Source organism: Gordionus sp. m RMFG-2023, chromosome 1, assembly GCF_954871325.1.
Source record: "Gordionus sp. m RMFG-2023 chromosome 1, tfGorSpeb1-WG-v2, whole genome shotgun sequence".
NCBI classification, from domain to species: Eukaryota; Metazoa; Nematomorpha; class Gordioida; order Chordodea; family Parachordodidae; genus Gordionus; species Gordionus sp. m RMFG-2023.
In genome coordinates, this window is record NC_088775.1 from 18,024,078 (window position 1) to 18,034,601 (window position 10,524).

Sequence of the window (10,524 nt, forward strand, 5' to 3'; positions counted from 1 at the left end):
AAATGCAAAAAGCAGACAATAGAAATGATGAATAAGAAAATATCCATGAAATTGAGTTTTAAGAGAGGATTAAAGTTAAATTTTGTTTAAGAAAGAAGTTGTAATTATATTAAATGTTGATTTATATTATTTTGTTTAAATTAAGTTAATAAGATTAATATATAGATAAAATAAATTGTTAAAGGAAATAAATAATTGAAATAAAAGATAAATAATAGTAGCCTAGGTAAAGAATTGGAGAAGATAAGAAAGAATTAAGTTATGATGAATTGATTGAGATAAATTAGTAAATAAAGAAGAGAATTTATTTCTTTGAATCTAGTAAAAATAAAAAAATTAATGAATAAAAGTAATAACTTGACAGAGATATATTATGGGATATGTATAATCCTCAGCAATTAAAAAAGAGTCTCATTACTCTCCCAAACATCTTCCATGCATTTGAAAGAATTTACTAGTTTTGATTCAGAAGAGTAGAAGTCAGGCTTTTCATGTCATAAAAAATGTATGTAGTCGCAAAGTAAATATTTAAGGAAATTAGTGTGCTTGAAAATGAAATTGTGAGTGATAGAAGTATTTGTAGAATTGATAGATATCATTATTTCTTGGAGGTGGCGATTTAACATCAGCCATTTTTCCGCAGACGAAAAAGTCTTTACTTCATAATGTCATATCATATCATATTATACACTGGGGGGACATCCCACAATTAAGTGGGCACTCCACCACCCCATAGAGGGCGTCTCCGGTGCAGTGAATTTGCATTCACCGTTTGGCAGAAAATTTACCTTACTGTCTGGGTCCCGTTTAATTTGAGTGGGATGACGGGTACCACTCGTGGATAAGCCAGGATCCACAAAGTTGACAGTAATTTACCCTACTGACAGGGTCCCGTTTAATTTGAGTGGGATGACGGGTACCACTCGTGGATAAGCCAGGATCCACATTGTAAATAATGTTTATTTATTAAAAAAGATAAGATAGGAATATGTATTAGAAAAAAGGGGGGGGGATGATTAAGGAGTAAAGAGGAAGAAGAATTAGTTTTTGTAATTTATTTATTTATTTTTTTTGTTTTCTCTTTTTTTTTTTTAAATATTATTGGTAATAAGAGATTCTTGTGTTAAAATAATGTTAATATCATATTGATCAAGGAGTTTCCTAAGTATAGTTGTTTTTGAAAGTAGGCCAGGAATGTTGTAGGAGTAGATTGTTAGATTTTTGAAAATTGACATAATATAAATTTTAAAGTAAATTGTAAGATAAATTTGAATTTTGAAATAGAAAAAAATGGGGAAAAAACAAGCAGACGATACTTGGAAAATTGAAAAAGCAAAAAGCAGACAAGAGAAATGATGAATAAGAAAATATCCATGAAATTGAGTTTTAAGAGAGGATTAAAGTTAAATTTTGTTTAAGAAAGAAGTTGTAATTATATTAAATGTTGATTTATATTATTTTGTTTAAATTAAGTTAATAAGATTAATATATAGAAAAAATAAATTGTTAAAGGAAATAAATAATTGATTTATAATGGTACTTGCTAAACTTTATAATAACTTAGGTAAAGAATTGGAGAAGATAAGAAAGAATTAAGTTATGATGAATTGATTGAGATAAATTAGTAAATAAAGAAGAGAATTTATTTCTTTGAATCTAGAAAAAATAAAAAATTAATGAATAAAAGTAATAACTTGACAGAGATATATTATGTATTATGTATAATCCTCAGCAATTAAAAAAGAGTCTCATTACTCTCCCAAACATCTTCCATGCATTTGAAAGAATTTACTAGAGTTTTGATTCAGAAGAGTAGAAGTCAGGCTTTTCATGTCATAAAAAATGTATGTAGTTGCAAAGTAAATATTTAAGGAATATAGTGTGCTTGAAAATGAAACCATCAATATTTCATTATCATGGGTACGGCTGATTAAGCACATTTTAATTTTAAAAACGACTAATTCACTATTTCAACCAATAAATATTACACAAATCTGGAGATTTTGTTCATATATAACTGAAAGATATGGATATCTATTAGCGAAATTTCAAGACTTATTTTAAGTAATATTATTTTAGATAAAATTTTAATGAATCGTTTTTAAAAAATTGGCTAAATCAACCCTTTCAACAACACTACTCATGGATAATTTCTCTTACTTCATAATATCATCATATCATATTATACACTGGGGAGACATCCCACAATTAAGTTGGCACTCCACCACCCCATAGAGGGCGTCTCCAGTGCAGTGAATTTGCATTCACCGTTTGGCAGAAAATTTACCCTACTGTCTGGGTCCCATTTAATTTGAGTGGAATGACGGGTACCACTCGTGGATAAGCCAGGATCCACAAAGTTGACAGTAATTTACCCTACTGTCATGGTCCCGTTTAATTTGAGTGGGATGACGGGTACCACTCGTGGATAAGCCAGGATCCACATTGTAAATAATGTTTTTTATTATAAGATAAGATAGGAATATGTATTAGAAAAAAGGAGGAGGGGGGGGGGGGGGTGAAGGAGTAAAGGAAGAAGAGTTAGTTTTTATAATTTGTAATTTATTTATTTTTGTTTTCTCTTTTTTGTTTTGTTTTGTTTTCTCTTTTTTTTTTTTTATATTATTGGTAATAAGAGATTCTTGTGTTAAAATTAAAAAAATGTTAATATCATATTGATCAAGGAGTTTCCTAAGTATAGTTGTTTTTGAAAGTAGGCCAGGAATGTTGTAGGAGTAGATTGTTAGATTTTTGAAAATTGACATAATATAAATTTTAAAGTAAATTGTAAGATAAATTTGAATTTTGAAATAGAAAAAAATCTCTTACTTCAAAATGAAAAAGAATTTCAAATTAAATTGTATTATATATAAATATTTGGGGTGGCCTAATGGGTAAGATGTAGGCTTGGAAACACGAGTATGAACAAGGACGCGGGTTCAATCCTGGTAAGAACCATAAAAACTTTCAAGTTTTTCTTCGATGACTGATGTGTAAAGACATATGGTATGATGAATTTCGGAGCTTAGAGATGACACCCCGGTCACCGACAGGCCTGGACAGCCGGGTGCTAAGGATACCTGTCCAATAAACAAAATGAAGGACACAAATGAAAATATGAATATGAAAGCTAGGGCGTTCCCTCCATGCGACGCGCAGGGTGTAGACCTCCATCCTGTGAAAAATAAAGTAAAGGTCAAAGCAAAGAAGACAAGACTGGCAAGTTTGAATATTGGGACGCTTAAAGGTAAGACGAGAGAATTGGCATCAATGTTGAACAGGAGAAAAGTTGATATAGCGTGCATACAAGAGACGAAATGGAAAGGACAGAAGACTTTGATGATTGGAGATGGGTATAAATTGTACTATAATGGACTTGTTAGCAATAGGAACGGTGTCGGCATCATCCTCAGTCAAGATCTAACCTCCTCAGTTGTAGAAGTCAACAGGATCTCTGATAGACTAATGAGGATAAAACTCTGCATTGGTCAATCAATACTACACATCCTATCAGTATATGCTCCTCAAACGGGTTGCAAGGAAGAAGAGAAAGATGACTTTAGAGCTATCCTTGATGAAGCCGTAATGGAAATCCCTAAGGATGACCTAGTCATAATTGGTGGTGACTTAAATGCGCATGTGGGGAAAGCAAGAGATAGCTACAAAAGGCATCATGGTGGTTTTGGATATGGAGAAAGAAATGATGAAGGAGAGCACGTACTGAAATTTGCGCAAGCCTTCGACCTTGCCTTAACCAACACCTACTATAGGAAAAAAGACAGTCATTTAATATCATATGAAAGTGGTACTAGGAAAACACAGATAGATTACATGCTAATCTCTCGCAGAAGATTAAAAGATGTAATAGACTGCAAAGTCATCCCAGGAGAAGATATCGCCGCCCAACACAAGCTTAATCATGGATTTACAAATTTCAAATAAATCCACTCAAAATAAGATAAAACTGGAACCATGCATCAAATGGGGCAAATTAAAAACAATGACAGATGCCTTTGCAATCAATGCAAACATTGAAACAATAAATTGCTCACAAGTCAGTGAAAAAATATGGACAGACCTTTCATCCAGATTAATAGACACTGCAAAATCGACGCTAGGCTTGACAAGAGGAGGCAACAAATCACACAAAGAACTATGGTGGTGGAATCAAGAGGTACAAACCACTATACAGGAGAAAAAAGCCCTTTATAAAATATGGTACAAATCCAAAAATGCAGATGACAAGTCAAGATACAAAAAATCCAAGAGATTAGCTACAAAGGCGGTGGCTAGGGCCAAATCTATGGCATACGATGACATGTACGAAGATCTACATACCAAAGAAGGGCAAAATAAAATATACAGATTAGCCAAACAGCGAGAAAAGAACTCTAGGGATATAAACGGAGCTCCGAAAGTAATCAAAAATAAAATGGGAAATTGATAATAAAGGAAAAAGAAATAATGAATAGATGGAAAGAATATTTTCAGGAGCTTCTCAACTTTAATTCCCACATATTGCATCTCGATGAACACTCCCCTTGTCAAAACCTTGTACAACCTATAACGGAACAAGAAATAATCACATGCCTCAAGCATATGAAAAACAACAAAGCTAGGGGTCCAGACGATATTCCAATAGAAAGCCTTAAAGCACTAGGAGATGATGGAATACATCTCCTCACAAATCTGTACAATAAAATACTTGGAAATGAAGAGGTCCCCCAAAAATGGAGGCAGAGCTATCTAGTTCCTATCTTCAAAAATAAAGGGGATCCACACAATTGTCAAAATTACAGGGGCATAAAACTAATGTCACACTGTCTAAAACTATACGAAAAAATAATAGAAAAAAGATTAAGAGATATAATCGAAATAGGAGAGACACAGTTTGGCTTTATGCCTGGAAGATCAACAACCGATGCTATCCATGCAATTAGGCAAATGAGTGAAAAATACAGGGAAAAGAACAAAAAGCTACACATGGTCTTTCTCGATCTAGAAAAGGCCTTCGATAGAATCCCAAGAAAACTTATCTGGTGGGCGCTACGCCACAAAAAAGTTCCCGAAAAATATATAAGAATAATAGAGGATATGTATATGGGACATCCAACAATGGTCCGTAGCACAACAGGTACTTCAGCAGGCTTCACAATAGCCGAAGGAGTTCATCAAGGGTCGGCTCTCAGCCCACTTCTCTTCATTACAGTAATAGATGTATTAGCACAGTCTATACCTCAAACAGTCCCGTGGAATATGATATTTGCAGATGATATTGTGATACTTGCCGAATCCAAGGATGAAATGAAAGAAAGGTTAGTGAATTGGATAAATATCCTAGAAACGCACGGATTAAAAGTAAATAGAGAAAAGACGGAGTATATGGTGATATGAGGAGATGAAACGGAGAGTATTGATATAAATGATTGGCAGATATCCGCAATTGAAAGCTGCAAATATTTGGGCTCCACTATACAAACAAACGGCACAATAGAAAAAGAGATAAAGAATAAGATTAATCAAGGGTGGTTAAAGTGGAGATCTTTATCTGGAGTGCTATTTGACAAAAGAATCCCACACAAATTAAAGGGAAAAATTTACAGTTCCATAGTACAACCAACTATTCTATATAGTTCGGAAACATGGCCAACCAAAGAATCAGACGAGAGAAGTCTACAAACTATGGAGATGAGAATGCTGAGGATGATTGCTGGGGTAACAAGAAAGGATAAGGTGCGCAGTACAAGAATACTAAATAGTTTAAAGGTAGTGCCCATTAAGACTAAGTTAATGGTAAACAGACTTAGGTGGTATGGGCACACAATGAGAAGGCCTATGAACTACATAGGAAATAAAGTTGAAAGATTGGAAGTGATGGGCAAACGTAAAAGAGGAAGGCCAAAACTTCAATGGGGCCATAAAGTTAGAGCCAATATAAAGAAGTATAAAATAGATAAAAGAGATTGTACGAATAACATAAAGTGGAGAGAGATGTTGAAGGAGCTTACCACCAGAAAAGGTGAAAGCTAAAGAGAAAAAAAAAAAAATTTTGATAGGGGTGCCTTTGATCGTAAGACACTTCATCGTATTTTTCGTCCAATTCGTTCAAAATGGAGATTAATAAGTTTGAAATGGTAAAATTTAATTTTTTACCATAATCTTACGTTAAATGTTAATAATTCTTTTGGAATGGTAAAATTTTATATATATTATTCAAATATAGAATATTTAGCAGGTTTCAAATGGCAAAATATAATTTCTACAGCAAATTAAGAAGATTAATAGGTTTAAAATGGTAAAATTTAATATATATTATTATTCAAATATAGAATATTTAGCAGGTTTCAAATGGTAACAATTTATCTTAGCTCTTACACAATATCAAAAGAACAACCTAGGATATAATTTCTACAGCAAATTAAGATTAATAGGTTTAAAATGGTAAAATTTAATATATATTATTATTCAAATATAGAATATTAAGCAGGTTTCAAATGGTAACAATTTATCTTAGCTCTTACACAATATCAAAAGAACAACCTAGGATATAATTTCTACAGCAAATTAAGAAGATTAATAAGTTTAAAATGGTAAAATTTAATATATATTATTATTCAAATATAGAATATTTAGCAGGTTTCAAATGGTAACAATTTATCTTAGCTCTTACACAATATCAAAAGAACAACCTAGGATATAATTTATACAGCAAATTAAGATTAATAGGTTTAAAATGGTAAAATTTAATATATATTATTATTCAAATATAGAATATTTAGCAGGTTTCAAATGGTAACAATTTATCTTAGCTCTTACACAATATCAAAAGAACAACCTAGGATATAATTTCTACAGCAAATTAAGAAGATTAATAAGTTTAAAATGGTAAAATTTAATATATATTATTATTCAAATATAGAATATTTAGCAGGTTTCAAATGGTAACAATTTATCTTAGCTCTTACACAATATCATAAGAACAACCTAGGATATAATTTCTACATCAAATTAAGAAGATTAATAGGTTTAAAATGGTAAAATTTAATATATATTATTATTCAAATATAGAATATTTAGCAGGTTTCAAATGGTAACAATTTATCTTAGCTCTTACACAATATCAAAAGAACAACCTAGGATATAATTTCTACAGAAAATTAAGAAGATTAATAGGTTTAAAATGGTAAAATTTAATATATATTATTATTCAAATATAGAATATTTAGCAGGTTTCAAATGGCAAAAATTTATCTTTTTATCTTAGCTCTTACACAATATCAAAAGAACAACCTAGGATACAATTTTTACAGCAAATTAAGAAGCTTATTTTATTATTCAAATTTATAATGTATATGACATATTTTAATTATTTCAAATGTATAAATCGAATACAAAAATATAAACAACTAATATTTATTTAGCATGTATAAAACAAATATAAATTATTTACAATGTAAAATACAATAATAAAAATTATATATTATCAAATAAATTTGAATTATATATTAATTTAATATAAGCTGATGCTTTATCACAAATTCTAATTTATTAATGATACAATTATTGTATTGTACAGTCAATTTTTCCAAATTTCTCTCTTTTAATATATATTTAGTATTTGTTTTCTTAAGTGTCATCCCTAGATCAATTTGAACCTTCTTTAGCTGAGGATGGTCCAATTGTATTAGCGTTATAGGAATAAATATTTGGGTTAGATGACTTCACCGACTTATTTAAGGCTGAATGCCATCCTTCAAGGTGATTGTTTGTGTACGGGCCACCTATTGCATATCTACTCCAGATCTCCCTTGAGAACATTGAATTACGCCTTATAAAGAAAAAAAAAATATTTTTATTTTACTAGAAACAAAAGATTTAGGTCTATATTATTTATTTGGGCCAAACTTTTACTTATATCTAGGACATCATCAATATCCTCAAGCTTGAGAAGAGGTAAAATGCACATCCTCCTTACAATTTTTCTGGCGATAGGATTTTCATGATATATTTTTTTTAGCAATAAGGAATTGACTTTTCTCCAAACACTTTGGGTAAAGTGGAAAAAACAGCCTAATTATAAAATTAAAAAAATATAAACAATATTATCAATTAACCTTTGATTTGTATATTTATAAATACATCATACAAGGCCTCTATGGCTGCCTGTTCAAAATTTAATTGAACATATTTTGGACTAAGTATTAAGTTATAGTCCTCACATATCTTCTTTGTCATTTGGAAGAGTTTTATATAAGTAGCTTTACTTTTATTTGGCAATAAAGCATATATGGTTACTAACATATGCTCTTTATAATAAATATGAAAAGTGTATAATTGTTTGTAAATTTTGGGGGAAATGAAAAAGGTGCCATCCATTAGAGAACTGCAAAGTTATCTTTTCGCAACCCGAGCCCGAATTAAAAAAAAATTTTTGTCCGAGCCCGACCCGAGCCCGAGCACACATTTTTTAGTCCAACCCGACCCGAGCCCGACCCGAATAAAATTTTGCAATTTAAGTTTTAATATTATAATAACCAAAAAAAAATTTATGTGTATTTATTCAGTTCAGCCACCTTAAATAAAAGTTTATTTGACGGCCATAATCTATTCAAGATATATATTAAGTTGCATTTTATTAAATTTGTAAAAAATATTTTAAAATGATTAATATACAAGCGAATTTAAAAATTATAACGATTATATAATACAATAAGCATCATTTATGCGAATATAGATATGATATAAAAGTTAATAAATATATAAAAAATATAATGAACATATTATATTATATTGACCTCATCAATATCATTATCAAAATTATCACAAAGTGAATAATTATGATATATAAATAAAGAGGCGTCCAGTTAATCTGGCTTTAAACGAGTCCTTCTATCCTCAAAGGCCCTACCTGGAAAACGCCCTTTCACGCCGACGAAGCAGGGATAGCCAGGAATTTAAGAGCTAAAATACTTAAATTTGGAAACTCATAATGGTTTGTTTTCCACCATTTTAAAATATTATCGTCATCAATACATAATTTCGGATCTAGGTATTTTTTTAGCTCGTCAACTTCGGCGCTAGCATCAGAATACGCATTGTCAGCCTCCCATAGAGAGAAGTCCAAAAACGTATCTACCACCTCTGTAGTTTCTTAAGAAAAAAATATTCATTAATAATGTTAAGATATATATTTATTTTATTATTTTTTAATAAATAATTTTATTAATAATTTAACCATATTTTCATAAATTTGTTACCAGCACATCGACCCTTTTTCATATATGAGTTTAATATAGAAAATAATTTATTGCGGATACCATCAGCAGTATCTACTGAATTTCTAGAAATTGTCGTAGGATTTGGAATGATACTTTTAACATCAATATTTCCATATATTGAACCAATTTTGGCAAAATATTGGCAACAATCAACAAAGCCTTCCCCATGAATTGTATCAAATGATCTCAAATCACGTCCACAAAACATAGTAAGCACCTTTGTGCACTCTTTTTTCAATTTTGTACAACTTTTGAGTTTTTTCGGATCAGTACCAAAAAGACTATCAATTGTTAATTGTGTCTTTTTACTCTCTGCTGTTGTACTTGTATTTGTATATACACATTTATGTCTTTTAAATTGATTTGTTCTTAAAATAATTTAATAAGTTCATATACCTGTTGTTATTGAATTATATACATAAATAAATTTGCATATAATAGAAATGACATAATTAAGCTTTTCTTTATTTTCATCATATATAAATGAAAATTTCTTCCATACATCGGATTTTCCATTAAGATTCTTCCTTACTTCATACTCCTTTGTCTTAATCTTTTCACCAATTCTTTTTAATTTTGCATCCATTAAGATAATTTTTTTAATATGGCTGTGTTAAAAAAAATATTTAAAATGACTTTAATAAATTAGATTGAAATAAACAGAGTTGGGCAGTACTGCTAATATTTGTATCTAAGATACATGATACAAGATCCCTTTATATCTTGTACTCAGTATATTTTGACATTTTTAATAAAATACTAATATCTGTATCTAAGATCCTTAATTCTGAAAAGAATCTTGTATCTTTTTCATTTTCTTGACAAAAGATACAGATACAGATTCTTTTTAATATTCATGTTTTAAATTTTACATATCACAGTATACATCTTATTTTCTTTGAGAATCTTGTATTAATTTCCTATTTTTTTTCTGCCATATTTTAAAATATTGACAACCAAAATTATCTGGAAAATTTATAACTAATATTAAGGTAGATAGATAAAAAAATAATAATACCAAAACGAAATAAGTAAAGATTATATTTTATATATAAATGTAACTTACCAATTTTATATAATATTTTTTAATTTCTAGGATGGGATGATTAACATTTATGGTAGTGAAATTTAAATTATAGAAATAAGTTCCCCTGAATCAAATCCCAATCTTAAATTTTATATGGAAATTTTTTAAAACAAATGTTATAAAAGACAATGTATAGGCTAGATAAATAATAAATAATGA